The following is a 24,498-nucleotide window of genomic DNA, read 5'->3' on the forward strand; positions in this document are numbered from 1 at the left end:
ACTCCACCCTCTGCTACCAAAATACTAACACTTTTACCACTTTCCTCTGCTGCAGGGAGCATTGGGGTTTATCTCTTCTCTGGCTTTAGGACTATGAATATCTCCCATCATTACAGAAACAAATTCTATGTGGTTCCTTTCCCCACTGCTCTTTCTGGCTGTCCTGACTTCCCCAGGGTACAGGTCACCTCTGGTCTCTCTGCAGTCTTTCTAGGTGTATACAGCATGAGCATTTGTGAGACTTACCACCTCAAAGGTGGGGAAAGATAAGCACAATCTCTCCTGTTCCCAATAGTGTGGGGTATTGCTGCTTGATGTCATAATTGATATACTGGTAACAGCAGTGGCCTGATCTGGTTTTTGCCTGCCCAGCATTTCTTCCCCTTTTCTCTTGTCACACACACCTGACTTTTTTGGTGAATAACTGTCCACCTCCCACTCATTATGGTTTTGCTGGGACTTTGAGCCATGATAGCGCACCAAGCAGAAGGAATGGTTGAAGGGTATGCTGTCATCCAAACTAGGCCAATCCAACTCTCCCTCAAGAATCTGCACCTTGAACAGAGGGACACAAGGCTGGAAAGTGGTTGGAGCTGTCATCCTGATGACAGTGCCCAAAAGGACCTATTCATGTCATCTCCAAGGCTTTCCTGCTTGTTTCTTTCCAGAGGCATCCTTTGATATTGTAAAGCTATGTAATTTTCTTTCAATATATGCCATTTTCTTTAAGTTAACTTGAGTTGGTTTTTAACTGTAACCAAAGAAATGTGACTGCTACAGTGACTAATAAATATATTATTAATTAATGAACGCTTCTTCAGAAACCAACCTAGGAGTACAAACTAAACTATGCAGTTTTCTCAACATTATCATAATTATAATATGCATTCTCATGCAGTTTAACTTTTTAAAGTGATAGTTTCCAAAATGGGATAGTTCCATGGCTGATAAAAATCAAACTGAAATCTCTGAGGGTGTTCTTTGAAAGTACTCAGCTTCTATTCCAGTTGTTCCTGTATATAGATGGCAAAAAAGAATTTTGCTTAAAAGGAGGTCTTTTGAGTTTTGTTCAAGTTTTTTATTTTAGAAAATATAATGCAAATTTTTAAAAAAGCTTTATTTTCATTCCTTGGGAACACATCACTTCCGCTATTTGTCACATGCTGGGGAGATGGTCAGGTTGGAGGTGCAGGTCACTCTCTAAGCTAAGCAATTTAAAAGATCCAGTATTCTTATGCCCCCTCCCCCATACTATTCATAATCTTTCCTAAGGGAGAAAACGGACTCTAACTTATATTGCTTTAATTAGTGTTCTTGGCAAGTCTTAATTTGACCAGCCAAGATTCATCCTGTAGAAAAACATGTTTCACTGCTGGTAGATGACAAGCCGCCTAGTGCAGAGAAGCCCAGAGAAGCTCCTTGGCAGGCTTATTGACTTGTAATTGTTTCCTGGAAAACTATTCAAAATCCCCACCAATGGCTTTAAATAGCTCTTTTCAAAAATGAAGTCTTTATCCCTTGGCAGAAAAAAATAGTTAAGGCAATTCATGGGAACCCAAGTTCAAGGTAAAGATTATTTTGATAGAAGAACATGCTTTCAGCTTTAAAAAAAATTATTTAATTTTAACTACTTTGCCATTATTTATCTATCGGTGAACATCAGGCATTTATTCTGGGCTCTGCATGCAGACCTGTGAGTACCATGTTTAGATTGCCTCACTCTGACATGCTCTCAATAGAACGTCGCCTTATTCTTATGATAAATTCCACCTATTATCTTCCATACTTGCCACAGTTGCCAAGGAAACTTTTCTTCCTTGTGTGTACAGTAGACTTTTGTTGTGTCTTTAAAAGAATCTCTTTGGGAGCAATTGTGTCTCAAATTTCTTGTTCTTATTAGGCAACAGGAAAGAAAATATAGTTTCTAATCTTCAGTGAGGAAAAGATTCAGCCAATCATGGAAACGATTTATCTTAAAACATGTTTTGTCACCTGAGCGAAGACGGTGATTTTGAAATACTAGTTCATAGACTGGCTTACATCTGAAATCATGGGAAAGCCTCTTCAAAAGCGTAAATCCCTAGTTCTGGCCTAATTCACTAAATCAGAATCATTTGAACGAAAAACATGTGCCCATTTCAAAGAATAAAGTAGAGATAGATGTGCTACAGTAAACGGTATCCAAGATACCATGGTCTGGAAAAGCAGGTTACGGAATAGTAAATATGGAATAATCATATTTATGAAAAAAACAAATGAAAATGCATATGATTGTATTATGTACCAACATTTTTGGAAGGCAAGACACAATAATATATTAACAGTGGGGTTATTCTAGTAAGTGCAAAGTGGAGAAGGGGTCATTTATCTTCCACTTTTCACCCTTTGTACCATTTGAATTATTTTAACCAAAAGCATGGACTACTTTTATAACTGAAATTAATTAATCAACAGTGAAAAAAACAAGTTAAAAACTTCCCAAGGGATTCTGATAATCAGCCAATTTCAGGGGCCATTGCACCAGCCAAATGAGATAAAAGTCCATTAGTTTGATTTCTCAATTAAAGGAATTCAGCTTCCTCTCGAGTTGCCAGTTCTTCCAATTATCCTGTAACTACCAGGCCTCAGGCAATGTTGACACCTGCTAGCACTTGTCTACACAGCAAGTAATAAAGGAGAGAAGAAATGATAAGGGGAAAAAACTCATTTGAAATTTGGAGGTGAAGCATTATAGTCTGGGAAGTGGGGGAAGCCCTAAAACCTTTCTTATAGGGACAGCAGACAGGAAAGCTAAATTCCTACCCACCATCTTATACTTCCAATATGTGAAGTGCTTTGTCTTACTTCCTTTGATGAAAAGATCTATAAATCAAGCTAAAATTTTACTCATTTAGTTCCTTCACACAAAGTTTAAATTTCGCTTGTTTAATGGCCAAGATATTGAGTGTTATTATTTCAAACTGCAATCATCTACATTTCAATGTAGATCTTAATGAAATAGGATGACTCAACACCAAGTGGAATATTCTTTAGTATTCCCCAGTGATAAAATCCCACTTCTACTAGACAAAGAAACTAGAATCTTCTGCTCTTTAGGTTATGGTTTTGAAACACCAGCTTTTCCACTCTTGCTCTCCTTCATGTAGGACTCAGCCCAACACCCTGTTAGAGATGGAGGCAACTTTACAAGCATGTAGAGAAACCTCAGGACAGAAATTCCTACAGGTAGGAATTTAGAAAGATACAAATGATTCTCAACTCAGGCTCTTCATCAGAACAACATGCAGTGCCAATTCAATATTCGGATTCCTGATGGCCACATTTAATAAGTTGGTGACTGGGCCCAAGAATCTGAATTTTAGCCAGTGCTCTAAGTGATTTTGATGCTGCCTTTAGAGGAATCATTGGAGTGGAAATAGTTCTGAACTGAGAGTTAAAATACTTAGATAATAGGCTGAGACCTCTTGTTGTCTGGGTTATTCTGAGCAAGTCACATCACCTCACTATGGCTTAGTCTTCTTTCTGTTGAATGAAGGTTTAGAGTATTATAATAATGTATTACAATAATGTCTGCGGCCTCTTCAACGTCTAAACTTTTATGATGCTATAAATTAACACAGGGATCAATGGAGTTTTTATGGAACCTCTCCATGTTGCTTCCTAATTCTGCAGTTGCTTCTGCTACCACTTAATGCAAGAACATTCTTTATGGGCTCTGCTGGAAAGCAAGGAATCCAGTCCTTTTCATTAGATGTCTCTAAGTGTTATTTTCAAGACCAGACCAGACTAGCCCACAGCATTGCTCTGAAGCACTTAATCACTTCAATAATCACTAATTCAGTAATTTCTAATGGGTCTCCAAGCCATGGAACCTCTCTGTGCAAGTGTTTCTCTCCTGACTTGAGCTGGTCACTTGGGTAAATTCCACTTGGGTAATTGGTTATCACTTTCCCCAACCAGGTGACTAATCATCTAGTCATGCTTTGACAGATGCTGGTTGCTGACCCAACATTCATCCCCATCCCTACTCTTTGTCCCTACTAAGAGAAGCTCAATTTTTTTTCAGGGAAGCTGAAAATATGCAGTTTCCCAATTTTCTTTGTAGCTAGGGATGGTCATGCCACACAGTTCTATCCAGTGAGATATAGGTAGAAGTCCCCAGAAAAGCCATCCTTTCCTGGATAAAAAGTCAAATCCTTTTGCTCCTTTGTTCTTTGTTCTCCCTGCCCCGACACATGATTTTTTGTGTGTGAACTTGGATGTGAGACCTGGAGGTGTAACAATCATATTGAAACCCCAAGATAAGATGTACAAGGATGAAAGCCTATATGGTCAGGACAGGAAAATGGAAAGATAGACAATGCTGGGCCCCTGATGGTATTATTGAGCCATCATGCCAGCCCTGGACTGCCTACCCTAGACATGAGACAAATAACCTTCTGTGTTTAAGCTGTCAAAAGGTTTTTTTTGTTATTTGTGGCATCTGATGAAATGCACACCTCCTTAGTTAGCTAACATCGCTCCCTTGCCCTCATGTAACTGCCATGCCTACTGGCCATCAGCTTTTCTGAAACATTTCCTTTTCTTCTTTCCACTCTTGTTCCCAAAGACTCATTACATCTTTATACTTTTAACTTTGGGGACATCTTCCTACTCCCAAAAAGTTTGTCCTGCCTTTTCCTGTAGTTAATATTTTCAAAATGTAAATATTCCTAAATATGAGAAATCTTCCATATAAATTAATTTATTATAAAACAAGTTACAATATAATCCAGATAAATGGAAAAGGTTTACAGACAGCTTCGAAACTGTCAATCTTCTAGCAGTCATCAGCTCATCCATTTATTCATTTATTAGTGAATTGCCTGTGTATAATCTGCTTGTCACCAAGTAATGCGCTAAGAACTGAAGGATGTTCAAAGGGAATTAGGTCCACCTTCCCCCCTGGAACTGGGATATAAGAGATATACAAGCCTGAAACTATTATGTATTCATGCAAAGACGGTAGGTGATCAAGTGACAAAAGAGAAGATTTTGCAAAAATAAATTATTATTCAGAAAGGATGGAAATCACACTGGATGCAACAGTTCCTAGACAATTTCTTTTTCTAAATAAGACATTTGCTTCAGCAAATCAAGCTCTTCGGACACATTTTTTCAAGGGCAAATAGTAAGAGTATTTTGGAATAAAGAGGGTTATTTATAAAAAGAGAGAGAGAGAAAGTCAGAAATTCTTTGTAGAAGAAAGCAAACGTTTTCATGTCCAGCCCTCAGTTCCAAATGTCTCGTTATTTTCCCCCAAAGACACATTAAACCCTAAGTAAATATGAAGCAGGATTCCAAATCTTTCCTGCCAACTAGAACTCCAAAATGGTGATGCAAATGATTTTCTTATCGTATCCCGTTTTTGTGTGTACTATGTACTCTTCTTACCAATGAGACTGCAATCACATGGAATGCAAAGACTGGCGCTTAGTCAGCTAACTCCCCACAGTGCTAAGCAAAATGCCTGAAATCTGGAGAGGAAGAAAACCTTTGAATTAAAACACAGAGAAAATGTATGTGAAAACACATTAAAGGCAAAGAAATTTCTGTGGAAATAAGGCTGTGTAATTGTTGTCTGATAAATATGACAATAGAACCCAATGCAATTTTTTACACTTTCCAGTTTTATTTCATCATTTCATTTATGTTTTTTTTAAGAGACAGGGCCTCTCTCTATCTCCCAGGCTGGGGTGCAGTGGTGCAATCATAGCTCACTGCAGCCTTCAGCTCCTGGGCTCAAGTGATCCTCCCACCTCAGCCTCTCAAGTAGCTGGGACTACAAGAATGTGCCACTGACACACAATTGTACATATTTATGGTGTACAGTGTGATGCTTTGATACATGTGTATCAAATCCAGGCTATTAGCATATCCATCACCTCAAATGCTTGTTATTTTTTTGTAGTGAGAACATTCAATATTCTCTCTTCTAGCAATGCATCATTGCTAACTACAGTCACTCGACTGTGCAATACAGCACCAGAACTTATCCTCCTATCTGACTGTAATTGTGTTCCCATTGATCGGTCTCTCCCCAGCCCCCTCCTCCCTACCCTCTCCAGCCTCTGGTAAACACTACTCTATTCCCTAGTTCCATGAGATCAACTTTTTTAGATTCCACATGTGAGTGACATTATGTGGTATCTGTCCTTCTGTGCTTGGTTTATTTCACTTAATATAATGTTCTTTAGGTTCATCTGTGTTGTCATAAATGACAGAAGTTCATTTTTTTCTATGGCTGAATAGCATTCTGTTGTGTATGTAAATGGTGTTTTTAAAAATCCAATCATCCACTGATGGACACTTCAGCTGATGCCATACCTTGGCTTTTGTGAACAGTGCTGCAATAAACATGGGAGTGCAGACATCTCCTCAGTGTACTGATTTCCCTTCTTTTGGATAAATGCCTTGCTAAATCATAGGTAGATCTATTTTCAGTTTTTTGAGGACCCTCCATCCTGTTTTCCATAGTGGCTGCCCTACTTGATATTCCCTCCAACAGCGTACTGGCATCCCCCTTTCTCGGCATCATTGATAGCATGTGTTACTTTTCATCTTTTTTATAATAGCCATTCTAACTGGAGTGATGTGGCATCTCATTGTGGCTTTGATTTCCAATTCCTTGATGATTAGTGATGTTGAGCATTTTTCTCATATACTCATTGGCCATTTGTATGTCTTCTTTTGAGAAATATCTATTTAGATATTTTGCCCAGTTTTTAAGCAGGATAGTAAAAAAGAAAAAAGTAATCTCAATTTTTTCACACTTTTTGTTTCACTATACAGTCATGTATTTCCTTCACCATGTCATGCAGAAAACCTAGATGCTTTAGTTTTAGAATAACAGAAATGTGAACCAATTAGAATCTTAACAAAGAATGCTACTTTACAAAAGGTCACTTTCCCTGAGTACCAGAAAGTTTATTATCTTTGTTAAAAGACCAGGCACGGTGGCTTATGCCTCTAATCCCAGCACTTCAGGCCAAGGCGGGAGGATCACTTGAGTCCAGGAGTTTGAAACCATCTCCTGGGCAACATAGTGAGACCTCGTATCTACAAAATATAAACAAAATTAGTCGGGCATGGTAGTCCCAGTGTGCCTGTAGTCCCAGCGTGCCTGTAGTCCCAGCTACTTGGGAGGCTGAGGTGAGAAGATCGCCTGATCTCAGGAGGTCAAGGCTGCAGTGAGCTGAGATCATCCCATCGCACTCCAACCTGGACAACAGAGTGAGATCTTGTGTCTAAATGAATACGTTAATTAATTAATTAAACACATGAATATATATTTTCAAAAACCTGTTTGCTTTATTAAATAAATGGCATCATTTATCAGCCATACTTCTCTTATCATAAAATAGTTTGTTTCTGAAAAATAAGTTAAAATGTTAACTTCAGAATTATAATTGACAGCTTCTACTCTGTCACAAATACCAATTATAATCACCATTGAAAGCAGAAAGGAAAGGATGTAGTACATCTTTGTTTAACGTATCCCCTGGACTTCCCAGAATAATCTTAATGTCAAATATTCTGTACCACTGTCTCTGTACATATCCTTGAACTGGTCAAACCAAGCATCTCTCTAATAGGCATCGATTGTTTTTTCTACTTAGCGTCTCCTGCTTTGCAAGAACTGCTCCCAACCTGACTCTAATCAGGTGATTTTGTTGGTGACTCTAAATTAGAATATCAAGGATAGGCACACGACCCTTAAAAACAGCTGTGATTCAAAATAATAAAAGCTATTTATGACAAACCCAGAGCCAATATCATACTGAATGGGCAAAAACTGGAAGCATTCCCTTTGAAATCTGTCACAACACAAGGATGCCCTCTCTCACCACTCCTATTCGATATAGTATTGGAAGTTCTAGTCAGAGCAGTCAGGCAAGAAAAAGAAATAAAGGGTATTCAGTTAGGAAAAGAGGAAGCCAAATTGTCTCTATTTGCAGATGACATGATTGTATATTTTGAAGACCCCATCGTCTCAGCCCAAAATCTCCTTAAACTGATAAGCAACTTCAGCAAAGTCTCAGGATACAAAATCAATGTGCAGAAATCATAAGCATTTCTATACACCAATAACAGACAAACAGAGAGCCAAATCAAAAGTGAACTTCCATTCACAATTGCTACGAAGAGAATAAAATACCTAGGAATACAACTAACAAAGGATGTAAAGGACCTCTTCAAGGAGAACTACAAACCACTGCTCAGTGAAATAAGAGAGGACACAAACAGATGGAAAAATATTCCATGTTCATGGTTGGGAAGAATCAACATTGTGAAAATGGCCATACTGCCCCAAGTCATTTATGGATTCAATGCTGTCCCCATCAAGCTTCCAATGACCTTCTTCACAGAACTGGATAAAACTACTTCAAAGTTCATATGGAACCAAAAGAGAGCCCGCATAGCCAAAACAATCCTAAGCAAAAAGAACAAAGCTGGAGGCATCATGCTATCTGACTTCAAATTATACTACAAGGCCACAGTAATCAAAACAGCATGGTACTGGTACCAAAACAGAGACATAGACCAATGGAACAGAATAGAGACCTCAGAAGCAACACCACACATCCACAATGATCTGATCTTTGACAAACCTGAGAAAAACAAGCAATGGGGATATATATATCCCTTACCTTTTAAACTATATTACACTTCATCAATATCAAAGTATTATGTTTTTTGCATAAAATTCAGATAATTTAGAAATATACAAAGTAGAACATTAAATCTTTCCCAATCCCACAATCCAGAAATAGTGACTATTAAGGTTTATGGGCATGCCACCATGCTTTTTCCCTATGCATCTATTTGAGAAAGAGGGGAAAGATTGACTCATATCCTCTTCCCATAGAGTCCCCTGATCACCATGCTTGTAGGTTGTCCTGCTGTTGTTCACTCACTGTGGCTCATTTTGTACTGTTCACAGACTATAATTCATGGACTCCACCACCCATCACCCCCACCATGGGTAATCGGTAATTAATGAGTAATTAATCCACTCTCCTTTTAGAGACCAGGAAGCACATGTAAACATGGAGTTTCATGGAGTTTCAGTTTAGGAACCCATCATTTACTTCCATTCTCAATACCAACTGAGAAAAAGCAGTAGGCTTTACTAAGGGAGAGTATAAAAGACTTAAAATAGCTGATAATAAATAAAATAGTTTATTTATAATAAACCATCACTAAGTAGTACCTTTCCCACCAACCAAAGGAAAAGCTATGCATGTAAACTTTTCCCAGGAGCTCCCGCATGGATTCATCCTTGTCCTATTCTTGTTCCCTTGGCCTTGAGTTTGCCATTATTTCTAAGATACTTCCTTTTTCTAGGCTCTGTCAAGAAACTGTCACCCCATCTTTCTAGAAATCACACCCTCTACTGGCAAGGTTGTTCTCACCCAAGTTCTCTCACCTGCCTCAGCACTACATATGCCTAAGTTATTCAGTCCAAAATAACACTCCAGGGACTCCCATAGAATGGTTCCCCAGGACTTCCCATTCCAGGTTACCACAACCTGTAAGTTACAACTATATGTCAACATACTTCCAAGTCTCCATTTGGATCAGACACTCATGAAACCACGTGGTCATCCTCCACACCTTGTTGCTAATGTCTGCATCATTTCAGGACTGAGTAACATAGCACTAGCTGCCATGACAAATAAACCCCCAAATCTCAGTAGCTTGATGTATGAAGCCTAAGGAGGACGTTCTTGGTTGGTGGCAAGTCTTCCATGTAGTCATTGAGGAACCAGATCCCTTTCATCTGTTGCCCTGCCATGCCCTGGATCCTCAAAATTTTCCACAGAGGACCCTTTGAAATTCCCTACTTCAGTTAACAGACATGGGCAAAAGAGTATGAAGGTGCAGGCAGGAGTTCTGATGGGCCAGATCTGGAAGGGGAGTGCATCTCTTTCATCCATGTTCCATTAGCCAGAACTCAGTCACAAGACCCCCAACCACCTGCAAGGGAGGGCAAGAAATTTAGTATAGCTATGTCTCAGCATGTAAGAGGAATGGATTTTGTGAATACATAGCAGTCTCTGCTACAACCTCCATAGTCTCAGTTTGAAGCACTCCACCCTCTCTTTGATGACCACCTCCTGTTTCCAACTCATTTCCTCCCATGCCCATGTACAGCAATGCTTTGTCTTCCCAGTATCTCCAGTGCATTGAGCCCATCATCCCTTCACTCTCTATTCTGCCACCTCCTATGTCATCACTTATATTTTTACTTGGATTGGAGGCTCAGTTCCATTATTATGAGCACCCTCTCTTGTGCACCCTTGACTCTCTTGTTTCTCTCTCCTCTGTCTTAGCATGTCTGTTGGTTGCTTAAAATCATCTCAATGCTTGAGCTCATGTAACTCTCTGCACATATACCGACAGCACTAGTTTCAAACCTTTTACATCAATATCTGGTTCAAGTTCTTGTGCTCTGCTTGCTGGCTTCATAGCCTAACTAATCTGCCTATATGGATATGAGATTTTTCTTTCCCAGTTCTCAGATATACCCACTCTCAACTCTAAACTTTTGACTTGTAATGTTTGCTTGCTCCTCTAAAGCTATGTAACTCGGAGTCCTTATCATCCACTCTTCCTGAAATCTCCTTAACAAAAAGTTATTGCCTTGATCAACCCTACCTGCTCCCATATCTACCTCTCTAGCTCCTGCCTAAGGGAGATCTCCACTTAAGTCATGATCACACTCCAAACTGACAGTGGAATTTAAACAAGAAAATTAGCATTTCAAATAAAAGGAATTAAATGAGAAAAAACACAATGGTAAGGCTATGGATAATAAGGTTAATTAGACTGGGGAAGGCCCTCCGTTGAGGACAAGCTATACAGAAACTGTAGGAGTAGGCGCTTGCAAACAATTAAAAGTTTCTGAGAAACATTAAAACATATTTATAAAGCTACAATAATTTTAAAACAGTGGGATTTTCTTTACAGGTATTGATGTGTCAAATGGGCATATTAATGAAATGCAACAGAAAGTCCATAGATTGACTTAAAACTATATAAGAATTGAGTATGTGATGAAGGTGACAGTTTAAGTTGGTAAGAAGAAGATAGATTAATTATTAAGTATGGAACAACTAGGTAGCCATCTCCAAAACAGTAAAGTTGAAGTCATACCTCATACCTCACCCCAGATAAAGATTTAAGTGTAAAAAAAAAAAACTTTGCAGGTACTAGATGCAAAGTTAGGGGAATCGTTTTCATAAATATTGAGTATGAAAGTCATTGTAAGTATGAAAAAATTTCCAGAAGTCAAGAAATGATTATTACATTCCATTTTCCGAAAGACAAGCAACAAATTAGTAGGAAATGTTTGAAACTGTAGACTGAAGGTTAATTTTCCTAAAATATAAAGATTTCCTCAAACTAGTAAGAATAACCTCAAAACCCAGTAGAACAGACAAAAAGAATAGCCTATTGCCAAAAAAGAAAATACAGGTGGCCCTTAAACATATGGCAATATGCTCAACTTTATTCATAAGAAGAAAAACATGTAAACATTATACCCGCACTGAGATATCCTTTTTTCTCTGTCAGGTTAGTAAACTAAGTTAGTGAGCGTTTGAGGAAATAAGAATTCTCTCACACAGAGATGGGGAAAATGTAAATTGATAAATCTTTCTGGACACTAATTTGGCAATATTAAAATTACATATCCACATAGCCTTTGATCTAACCATCTTACTTCTAAGAGTTCTTCCTACAGATACGTGCAAAATAACTTATGTAGACAATTATTCATCATGGAATTATGGGTAACTGCAAAAGATTGGGAACAACTAAAAATCTCACCAATAGAAATCTGGTTAAATTGATTTTTCATACAGTAGTACCCTATGTAGTCTTTTAAAAGACTGAGGAAGAGCTCTGTGTATTGATATGAGATGATTTCCAAGTTACACTGTTAAATTTAGAAAACAAATATGCAGCACAAAAGGTACAACTTGCTATTATATGAGGGAAAAAATACGATGGGTAACAATAAGTGTATAGAATAAGGTCTATATTTGAATTGGTAGCATTATACCAATATCATTTTTATTGAGTATATGCTATGCTAATGCAAGATTACCACTTCTGTAACTTCTTGTGATGTCACAAAAAAAATCTGAAATATTTGCTATAAACTACTTCAAACTAGAAAGTTATCTTTAAGGAGGAATTGAAATACCTATGCAGGTGTATATGTATTTGACTGTGAATGCATAGACTCTCTGGAGTGGGGAATCCATGACCAACTGAAAACATCGATTATCTTTGGGAAGGGGAACTGGCTGGCTGGGGAAGTAATGGAAGATATTTCTTTGTATACCCTTGTGTTCTTTGTAAATTCTAAATCAGGTTTGAAAACACAGCTTTTCTCAGAAGGTTTTGAGCAGTGACAGAACACAATGAAAATGAAGGAAGAGAATCAGAAATCAGAAATGAACATTCGTTTTCAACCTTGTGTTTCTCAGAATGTAATCCCCAGCAGTAAGAATAAGATTTTCTCTAAACTTTAGAAAGGAAGTGCCTACCTTCTCCACTGTTTGCTTTGTTCTTCCTTTGAAAATGATTTGCTGAAATGAGCACTTTTATAGCAATGTAGTAAAAAGGAGTATCTAGTACAAGAAATGTTAAAGAAATTCACAATCATCAGCAAGATCTAAAACTAAATGTTCCTCCTTTGCAGGGATACTGATCATTTTTCAATGTTCTTTTTACAGTTTGTCACATTATTGCAGAAAAAGCATTATGATTCTTTTGAAATTGTTTTCCAGCTTTTAAAATATAAACTACTCATATTCATCTGTTTGATGAATAAAGCTTAAGTGTTTCAAAAACAAGAAATCTATAGCAGTTAGAAGCAGGAAACTCTTGTGAAATTGGCAGAGTAATCTCAATAATTGGAGGAGGGGTGATCTTTACATATAAGTATTTTTCAAACTGAAAATTATTAAAGAGGTTGTTTTGTCCTTTTTGCTGGGTGAACTTAAAAAAGTCAACTTTTATTTTTGCCTTAAGTATGTTTAATAACTTATTTAGAGTAAGTAATTCTGAAATCATTCCCAGTACTGAGTCTATAAATTGAGGCCAATTCATTTGAACAACTGAAAGCAGCATATGCTGATTGCTGTTTTTTAAAGAAATTTAAAAGAAAACTGCTGGTGGTAAAGAGTATTTCTTAATAATTAAGAAGTTATTTCTCAATCTCAGAGTTGGTACAGCAGAGGGAATTTAAGAGCTCATGTTTGCCTTTTGCTGTTTTACATTTTAAAAACACAACCAAATTAAAAACCCATGTGTAAATTATTGTGCTTTTACATGTTTTTTGTGTGAAATTAATCTTTGTTAATTAATGACCTTTCTTCTTAATGAAATTAATCCTTTCTTCCATCACTTCACAAAAATTCCATCACTTCACAAAAATTCCAAAGAGCCCTGGGTAGATGTGGAGCTGAAGGCACCCATTCCTCTCAACTCCCCAACCTCCCAGCATCCTGAACCAACAACCTAACAACCCAACTTCTGTGACTGGCATCTCCAGTTCACCCAGTTGCATGGACCAGAACTGTGGGAGTGATTTTTGGTCTCTCTCTGCTTCACCCTCCACCTAAAGTTCTTCTTAGCAAAGTTCCTGTATAGACATGTCCATATTTGATATCCTCACTTCTCTACTTCTCCTTCTGTATTCAATTTAGTCCAGTTGGGCTATTATCTCTACCACTTCTCCATTATCAAGGTCATTATCAAGATGTAGATACTTTACATCTACCCAAAGCCTAGTTCCTTTTTCATTTACCTCTTGGTCAACCTCTCAGCAGCTCTCTTGAAAGTCTTCTCTGAGCCTTTGTAAGATCACTCACCTGAACTTTCTCTTAACTCAGTGGCCACTCTTTCTCAGCCTCTTTATTTTGTTCTTCCTTTCTGTCAGGTTTCTATCTTTTAGGTAGCTCAAATTTCTGTTCTTGGCCCTGTCTCTTCTCTACATTCTCTCCCTTGACTTCAAATTTATGATACCACCTCTATATTTATGATACTCAATTCCCAAGCCCCAATTCCAGAATCATATATCAACTTGGAAGTTCAATAGGCATCCCAATTTTATAGAAACCAAACAAAGCTATCTACTTTTCTCCCCCTGTCTCTCTACCACCAGTTAGCCCCTTACCTGCTTCCTCGCTAAGCCTTCCTCCTTTGGAAGTTGCACTGCCATACTCTTAATTGCTCAGGCACAAAACTTAGAGCTTATTCTGATTTTTCCCTCACCCTAAAACCTTGCATTGAGTCCAACCATGTATGTTGCTAACTCTACCTCCAAAATATAACCATAACCCTACATCTCATCACCCAAGTGGAAACCATGATGTCCAACCTCATTTTTACAGCAATCTCCCAAGGAGTCCCCCTGCCTCCCCTCTTACCCTTACACAGTCCATCCTCCACACAGCAGCCAGAGCAGAGATTAGACTCCTTAACTTCTCCTTCTGGGTACTGCCAATGGTTTAGCATTATTCTTATATCAAAACCCAAAATCTCGCCAGGCACCGTGGCTCACACCTGCAATCCTAACACTTTGGGAAGCCAAGGTAGGAGGATAGCTCCAACGCAGGAGTTCTAGACCAGCCTGAGCAACACAGAGGGACCTCATCTCTACCCAAAATAAAAAAAAATTATCTGGGCGTGGTGGTGCACACCTGCAGTCCCAGCTACTCAAGAGACTGAGGTGGGAGGATCACTTGAACCACGAAGGTTGAGGCTTCTGCAAGTGGTAATCATGCCACTGCATTCCAGCCTGGTCAACAGAGTGAGACCCTATTGTCAAATAAACAAACAAAAACAAAATCCTAACCATGACCTGCAGAGCCCTACAAGATCATCTCCAACCTCACCTCTGACCATTTCCGGCCTCCCTCACAGCGTTCGTCTTTTTGCCACTCCTCACACCTCAAACATCCCATGATCATTCCCACCTTGGGACTTTGTTTCTGTTCTCTTTGCCTGGAACAACCTTCGACACATCTTTACTTCATACAAACCTTAGCTCAGATGTCATTCCTTTAGAGTCCACCCTGCTTAAAAACCACCTTTCCATTCACTATGCATAAGTCAATTTTATCTTCATTGCCTGAAATCATCTTATTTATTCAGTCACATGATTACTGTCTGTCTTTCTCAGAAACTAAATTACAATAATTTTCCATAAAATATTGAATGTGCTGGGAAAACCAGATATTGACATGCAAAAGTATGAAGTTGAATTCTTACCTGAGATCATGTACAAAAATTAACTCAAAATGGATTAAAGACCTAAATGTAAGACTTCAAACTAATGAACTCTTTGGAGAAATCATAGGGGCAAACTTTATGATATCAGATTGGTCATATAATATTTTCATGGCCATTAAATATTTTTCCTTTTGTGTCTGGCTTCTTTGCCTCAGCATAATGTTTTCAAGATTTATCCGAGTTGTATGTATCAGAACTACATTCCTCTTTAAAGCTGAATAATATTTGATTTTATTTATCTATCACATTTTGTTCATCCATTCATCTGTCAATGGACATTTGGGTTGTTTCCACCTTGTGGCTATTATAAATTAATGCTGCTATGAACATGAGTGTACAAATACCGTTCAAGTTCCTGTTTTCAATTCTTTTAAGTATATACCACCGAGTAGAATTGCTGGTTTCTATGGTAACTGTAATTTTTTGAAGAACTTCCATACTGTCTCCCACAGTGGCTACACAATTTTACAATTCCACCAGCAATGCACAAGGATTCTGATTTCTCTACATCCTTTTGATAATAGCCACTCTTTGGGTATTAAGTAGCATCTCATTGTAGTTGTGATTTGCATTTTTCTAAGGATTAATGATGAATCTCTATGTGCTTATTGGCTATCTGTGCATCTTCCTTGGAGAAATGTCTATTCAAGTCCTTCAATTACGTAAATTAATTACAGTCCATTAAAGTAATTGAAGTCCATTTTTTAATTGAGTTGTCTGTTTATGTTGTTGAGATGTAGGAGTTCTTTATATATTCTGGATTTTAATCCCTCACCAGATATATGATTTCCAATTATTTTCTCCCACTCCATGGGTTGCCTTTTTCACTCTGTGATAGTATCATTTGCTGTTACAAGTTTTCTATTTTGTTGAAGAACAATTTATTTCTTCTTTTGCTACCTGTGCTTTTGATGTAATATGCAAAAACTCATTGCCCAATTCATGTCATGTATGTTTTCTCCTAGCAGTTTATTAGTTTGAAGTCCTACATTTAGGTCTTTCATTCATTTTGAGTTGATTTTTGTGTACAATCTTAGAGAAGGATTCATCTGCTGTTTCCCCCATTGAATTATCTTACCTTGTCAAAAATTATTTGGCAATACATGCAAGAAATTCTTTCTGGACTTTCTATTCTCTTTCACTGTCTTTATGTCAGTAACCTACCATTGATTATTGTTGCCTTGTAGTCAGTTTTAAAACCAGGAACTGGGAGCCCTCCGTATTTGTTCTTTTTCAAGATTGTTTTGTCTGATTGGGGTCCCTTGACATTTCATATGAATTTTAGGAAGGGCTTTTCTGTTTCTGCCGAAAGTATCATTGACATTTTTATAGAAGCTGTATTGAATCTATAGATTGCTTTGGATGGTATTGCTATCTTAACTGTAATCAAGTCCTTTCACCCATGAATACAGATGACTTTCTATTTATCCAAGTCTTCTTTAGTTTGGTACTTATGTACAAGCCTTTCTCCTCATTGGTTAAGTTTATTCTTAAATACTGTATTCTTTTTTATGCTATTAAAAAGGAAATCATATTCTTAATTTCACTGTTGGTATAAAGAAACACAATTGATTTTTTTTGTGCATTGACTTTGTATCCTGCAACTATGCTGAATTCACTTATTAGTTTAACAGTTTGGATTTCTTAAGTGAAATCTTTAGGGTTTTCTAGATGTAAGATTATGTCCTCTGGGTAATTTTACTTCCTTTCTGGTTGGTATTGTTTTTATCCTCACTTTATAAACTGAGTATATCAGATAAGGATGCATTCAGCTGTAAGTAACAAATTTTACTGGGGCTTGACAAATGAATTGTTTATTTTTCTCACTGAAGAAGGAGTCCAAAGTCCAGAGCTGATGCAGAAACTGCACTATTCAATTAAACTACTGGACTCTAAAAACAAACAGCAACAACAGACAACTACCAGGCTCCTTCTGTTTTCCCTTCCTTCCTTCTTAGCATGTTGACTTTCCTCTCCAAGCCACAAGGCAGTTGCTGCCCCTACAGAATCATGTCCACATCTAAGCAGGAAGAACAAGGAAGGCTTTTCTCCTCCTAAGGATCTGCCTTCTATTTGGGATGGATTATGTTCCCAACTTTCCTCAGCTGACTTGCCTTTCCATCTCTCTGGTTATAACTGGGTTGCAAGCCCACCTTTAGACTAATCCCTGACCAAAGGGAATAAGATGTCTATGAGTGTTTTTGACCAATCATGATTCATATCCTGGGCTGAGGTAGGGCATAGGAACACCAGAGGTCAAGGGACATCACACACCAATATCTGAACAGATCTGTGTTCTGTTAGCACCAAAGAGGGAAGAGATGGCTTTGCGCAGGTGATATCAGTGGAGCTGAGGCACAGAGAGGTCAAGTGATAGAGCCAAAATTCAAATTCAGACAGTTTAAAGCCTGCTCTCCTAACCAGATCAACAGAAGAATAGGAGGATCTGTGCCCAATAAACCAAAATGAATTAATGATTGAGTAGGGCTTGTTATCTTAGGATACTAATGAGAGTAGGGACACCAAGAGATAGAGATATTAGAATCCCCTGGAGGTCTTCTTCTACACTATGGCTTTTCCCCAGAAAGTTTGCCATGATCCCCAAGAATACGTGTGACCCACAACACCAACCCGCATTGGAATCAGTGTGGTTCTGAGTCACTGTTAACAATGGCTTTGTTGAATTTGGCAGGAGTGAGAGGACTGAGAACCACTCTGATAAGAAATTTGCAAACTACAAAGAATTCAGTTTTATGTATTTTAACTGGTTTTGAGCAATTTGCTTTTTTCATTTTGTATTCTGATACTGTTTCTTTAAAAAAAAAAATTCTGTTAACTCTAGATGGATTAAAGACTTAAACATAAGACCTAACACCATAAAAACCATAGAAGAAAATCTAGGCAAAACCATTCAGGACATAGGCATAGGCAAGGACTTCATGACCAAAACACCAAAAGCATTGGCAACAAAAGCCAAAATAGACAAATGGGACCTAATCAAACTCCACAGCTTCTGCACTGCAAAAGAAACAGTCATTAGAGTGAATTGGCAACCAACAGAATGGGAAAAAATTTTTGCAGCTTACCCATCTGACAAAGGGCTGATATCCAGAATTTACAAAGAACTAAAACAGATTTACAAGAAAAAAACAAACAAGCCCATTCAAAAGTGGGTGAAGGATATGAACAGATACTTTACAAAAGAAGACATACATGAGGCCAACAAGCATATGAAAAAATGCTCATCATCACTGGTCATTAGAGAAATGCAAATCAAAACTACATCGAGATACCATCTCATGCCAGTTAGAATGGCGATCATTAAAAAATCTGGAGACAACAGATGCTGGAGAGGATGTGGAGAAATAGGAACACTTTTACACTGTTGGTGGGAGTGTAAATTAGTTCAACCATTGTGGAAGACAGTGTGGCGATTCCTCAAGGACCTAGAAATAGAAATTCCATTTGACCCAGCAATCCCATTACTGGGTATATATCCAAAGGATTATAAATCATTCTACTATAAGGACACATGCACACGAATGTTCATTGCAGCACAGTTTACAATAGCAAAGACCTGGAACCAACCCAAATACCCATCGATGATAGACTGGACAGGGAAAATGTGGCACATATACACCACGGAATATTATGCAGCCATCAAAAACGATGAGTTTGCGTCCTTTGTAGGGACATGGATGAAACTGGAAACCATCATTCTCAGCAAACTGACACAAGAACACAAAATCAAACACCGCATGTTCTCACTCATAGGCTGGTGTTGAACAATGAGAACACATGGACACAGGGAGGGAAGCACTACACACTGGGGTCTGTTGGGGGGAAATAGGGGAGGGACAGCGGGGGGTGGGGAGTTGGGGAGAGATAGCATGGGGAGAAATGCCAGATATAGGTGAAGGGGAGGAAGGCAGCAAATCACACTGCCATGTATGCACCTATGCAACAATCTTGCATGTTCTTCACATGTACCCCAAAACCTAAAATGCAATTAAAAAAAAAATTCTGAGTCTTTGTTAAGTGGAAAAGGAATTTGTCTCTACTGAGTCTCAATACTTATGAAGATGCTTTAAAGAAAAAAATGTCTAAATATTAATCACTTTAAGTCCTTTTCTGGAACAAGACAAATAACTAATATGAGAGAGAGAGAGAAAGAGAGAGAGAGAGTGTGTGTGTGTAATTGTTTCTGCATTTAGGATTACTGAACTGAGATTTAGTTCATGCAGTTCAATCCAACATTTACCAAGTGCCACATAAAAGACTCTATACTGGTTACAAAAATGAGTAGTTTTGCAAAAAAATGTTCAGGGAAATCTGTAAGTCCTTAAATTTCTTTGCAAAATTGCAGGATATTTGCTTAAATGATACATATATCAGTACAGAGGTCTTCTTAACCTTCATCAGATGCTTGTGTCCATGACACACAAAAGGTTGACCCCCTGATCAGTGGTCAGTGCCTATAAGTGGGATGTGGCCACAGTAGTTTTTAGGCAGCAAGAAGATGCATTACAAGGTGATGTCATTACTTTGGTTCTGGGAGAAATTTCGCCAGGGATGAAGGAAAATTCCAGCCACTCGACATAGAAGAGACCATAGTTCAACCCCCCAGAGAAAAAAGACTAGTGCGAGGTCAGCCACACAAGTCATGACTTACCTCTGCCAGTCAGACCAGACATGCAGGGTGGGTGAAGGTGGAAGGCTAGAGCCGGGTAGTTTCATTGGTGTCCAGGGAGTCACACAGGCTTAATAAATGCTAATTTTGGGGTAACGACAGAAATTCTGATCTCTCTTGCCATGCAAATGGGAACATTTTATGCGCTATCAGGCTTGGTGAGCACTGACTTAGGAGCTGAGCCTATCCATGGGTTGGAAATCCTAGGTAGCGCAGACCCTTGGCTTGCTCTATCACCAACCCATGGAATTTTAGTGGTGGATGGCTCGTAGTATGGGGAGATGCACAGAAAAATCTAATAATTCGATTACAGATAAGGGCTACTGTGATTGAGTTACTTGATTTTTCTGTGCATCTCCCCATGCTACATACTACATACTCCAAGGGCTAAGAGTAAGGAAGAGACCAGGTAAGCATGCAGAGAAATTTGGTGTGTACAGGATAGGAGTTGATGCACTTAGCTTTGTGAGTGAAGTGAGACTTCCTGCAAGCCCTGACCATGCAGGTTTATATAGACATTTAACAACCAGAAGCAGCAGTGAAGAAGAGATGGCTGTCAGTAAAGTACAGTGGATAATGCAGCACAGTGTGTTGGTGTCCTCTTATTAGGACCCCCTCTCCAGTTCCTTGACTGTGGGAGGGAGGTCTGTCCCCTATGGTCCCTCCCTCTGATGCTCCAGGATCCCCCTGAGCTCACTTTTTTTTTTTTGGCAATCAGTGACAGATTAATTTTATTAATTAATAACATTCACCAGCATGAACTCTTGACTCTAGACAGCCTGGGTTCAAATTCTGGCTCTGCCCCCTAGTGGCTGTTTAACATTAGGCAAGTTATTTAACGACTGCCTGTTTCCTTATTTGTAAAATGAGAGTGCAATGGTACAGTCATGCATCACTTAACCACGGGTATTCATCCTAATAAATGCATCACTGGGTAGTTTTATCATTGTGTGAACATAATAGAGTTCACTTACACAAACCTAGATGGTATAGTCTCTTACACACCTAGGCTGTGTGATAGAGCCTGTTTCTCCTAGGCTACAAACCTGTACAGTATGTGACTGTACTGAATACTGTAGGCAACTGTAACACAATGGTAAGTAGTAGGTTGGTGCCAAAGTAATTGCGGTTTTTGCCATCACTTTCAATGGCAAAAACCGCAATTACTTTGGCACCAACCTAATATTTGTATATGTAAACATATCTAAACATAGAAAAGGTATAGTAAAAATATGATATTATAATATTATGAGACCACTGCCATACATGCAGTTAGTTGTTGACAAAAACATTGTTATGCAGTACATGACTGCATTTAGCCCATAGGTTGTGATGATTACACGGATTAATCTTCAAAAATAGCTGAGAACAGTGTCTGACACAGGGTAAGCATCCTAAATCAAAATCATGATTAAGGCAAGGTTGAGAGCTACCAGAAAGTCAAGGAGGTGAGGGGATTTAGGTAGAAGTGATGAATTCATTGATGCGCCATATGAGCCAAGGTAGAAAAGAAGAAAATGAAATGAAGGCAGGAGGCGGGTGACAAGCTTAGCACTGGGGTGGAGTCAAGAAGGAGAGATAAAGGGGAGGAATGATTTTAATGGACATATGATTGTGAAAAAGGTAGACTGATAAGACACTTTTTAAAATGTATTTATTTATTTTTTTTTTTTTTGGAGACGGAGTTTCGCTCTTGTTACCCAGGCTGGAGTGCAATGGCGCAATCTTGGCTCACCGCAACGTCTGCCTCCTGGGTTCAGGCAATTCTCCCGCCTCAGCCTCCTGAGTAGCTGGGATTACAGGCACGTGCCACCATACACAGCTAATTTTTTGTATTTTTAGTAGAGACGGGGTTTCACCATGTTGACCAGGATGGTCTCGATCTCTTGACCTCGTGATCCACCCGCCTTGGCCTCCCAAAGTGCTGGGATTACAGGCGTGAGCCACCGCGCCCGGCCCTATTTTCTAGTTTTTGTGGGTGCATACTAGGTGCATGATATGACTCTCTGATACAAGAGGAAGTTCACAATTTTAACTTCTAGAGATGGCCCATTTGGAGAAATGGCAAGTCCCAAGGTGTGATCAGGCAAGTGGAGGCAGCCAAATGGATAGGAGGTGAACGTTATTGGAGCAGAGACAGCACAAGCAGAGAAACAAAAAGCCAAGGGCCAAGGCCCTGTAGTCCAGCTTGCCTTCCCATGTGTGGATGCCCTCTGTCCTATCCCCATTTCTAAGGCAGCTCGGGATCAAGCAGGTGGTAGCTTAATAGTGTATGGACTTTGGGGTCAGTACTGAGAGTCCTGACTGCATGCTGTTTTACTCATTGTTGATACTAAGTTCTTCAGGACTTTAGCTCATCACTTGTAAAATGGGACTCAATATCTGCCTAATAGAGTTTTCAGGATTAAAGGAAATAATGTGTGTGAAGCATTTAGTGCGTGAACAGTCTGTGCTGAGAGAGCAGCCTTGAACATCCTGGCACTGGGCAGATGCCCACACCCACGCCATGTTCTCCTACTGGATATAAACAATATTACAGGACTTCAATGTCAGCCAAGGCCAAGCTGAGATCATGATAAAGTGAGACAAAACATGACTGTGCAGCCCACAAAATATTAAACATTCCCCTCTTTAGGCTGAAATAAGTGGTTGCTACTTCTTTACCAACTATAGTTTTATCCCTGCTCTAGTCTGTCCTACCTAGAGAGAATATTTATTGAGATGCCCAGTTGAAGGACTGCCCCCCACTTTCTAACAATACCCATTCTAGAGTGGGCCCCTGCTTCATTAAACCCACCCTAAAATTACCCAAGCATGCCCCAGTCCTGTAATAAATTCCTTCTGACAACCACACACTGAGAAGCTCTGTGGTTTTCTAAGGTATGAGTTCTCCCTCGATGAAGTGAGCAGTGAACCCAGCTTATTCAAGCACAGGTGTGTTCCTGTGAGTCTTGGCTGAAGAACATCAAAGTGCTCAGTTAGACATAATCATTATCTTGGGAGTTCATTTCTCTTCCTCTTCTGATGCTGAAACATGTTTATGAAACATAAATATTGAATTTCCCATTGGTGTTAAATTGGAAAAGCCAAGATTAGCCTATATTAAACTGACGACATTATGTGTCGGTTTCATAAAAAAGAGAATAATCTTGGTAGTATTTTTTTTCTTCTTTAAAGACAGGGTCGAGCTCTGTCTCTCAAGCTGGAGTGCAGTGGCATGATCATGGCTCACTGCAGCCTCAAATTCCTGGGCTTGAGTGGTCCTTCTCCCTCAGACTCCTGAATAGCTAGGATCACAGGCATGTGCCACTATACCCAGGTTTTTTGTTTGTTTGTTTCTGTAGAGATGAGGTCTCACTATGTTGCCCAGGCTGGTCTCAGACTCCTAACCTCAAGCCATCCTCCAACCTCAGCCTCCCAAAGTACTGCGATTATAGGGGTGAAGCACTCCACCTGGTCCTTGGTGGTATGTTTAATCTCCTCTGGTATGACTGAGTGCTGGCTAAAAAGGACTATCAAGGTGTTACAGAATACTTTTTCCTTTATCTAGAATTCTCTGCACAGTAAGTACAAGGTTATTTGGCTTATAATCACTTGGCCCTTGTTAGTACAGCACGTCCCAGATTTGAAATGATACTAAGTTTCAGTTTTTGTAAATGCCCATTACTGATCCCAGTACAATGAAAGCTACATAGGACTATAGGAACATGTTGGTCCCTAGGAGTAGGAAGAGAGGCAATGACTGTGTGGTGTTATAAAGGGGCATCTGGAGCAACTATTTATGAACTGCTGCCAGGCCCCCTTTTCCCTCTCATCATATCCGCTAGAAGCTTGTTAAGGTTCTTTTTTATGCTAAAATTCTAGCAGCCTAATACTATATTTTAAGACACTTGCTCTAACAGGCTTCCATTCTATTTTTCTTTGCCCTGCAACATGGAATAAACTCAGCAAACCTTTTCTGAGCACCTACTATAAGCAAGGGACAGTATTGGGTACTGTGGAGATTATAATGATGAGTAAGACATGTTATCACCTTAAAAGAGCTGGAGAGTAGATGGATAGAGTAGGGTGACATTAGGATACAAATGAATAGGCTCATGCAGGATGTGGAAATGAATTTGGGAGGGAGGTGCCTTGGTAGAAGGAACTTGAAGGAGAGAAGTTGCCATTTAAGGGTTGTCAACTGCTTCTCTAAATGGAAACCGTAAGTCATCTTGCTGCAAATATTCTCTATTCTAGAAAGACTTATGTGGGTGGCTCCTCTTAGTGGTGTAAATAAAAGGAAGGATGGTAGCTATTATCCTGGGGGAGGATGTCACAGAACTCTGGTCTAACAAACACTACCCTTTGGAAGATCAGGAGTATGAAAAACTGTTAAAAAATAATGCTTTAAATATATCATGTGTATTTAAACATATCATGACTCTCATATAAATGTAAGATGCACATTTGTCAAA

This window comes from Aotus nancymaae, unplaced genomic scaffold (genome assembly GCF_030222135.1).
Source record: "Aotus nancymaae isolate 86718 unplaced genomic scaffold, 86718_ANA_hifiasm-v0.15.2.pri h1tg000021l, whole genome shotgun sequence".
NCBI lineage: Eukaryota > Metazoa > Chordata > Mammalia > Primates > Aotidae > Aotus > Aotus nancymaae.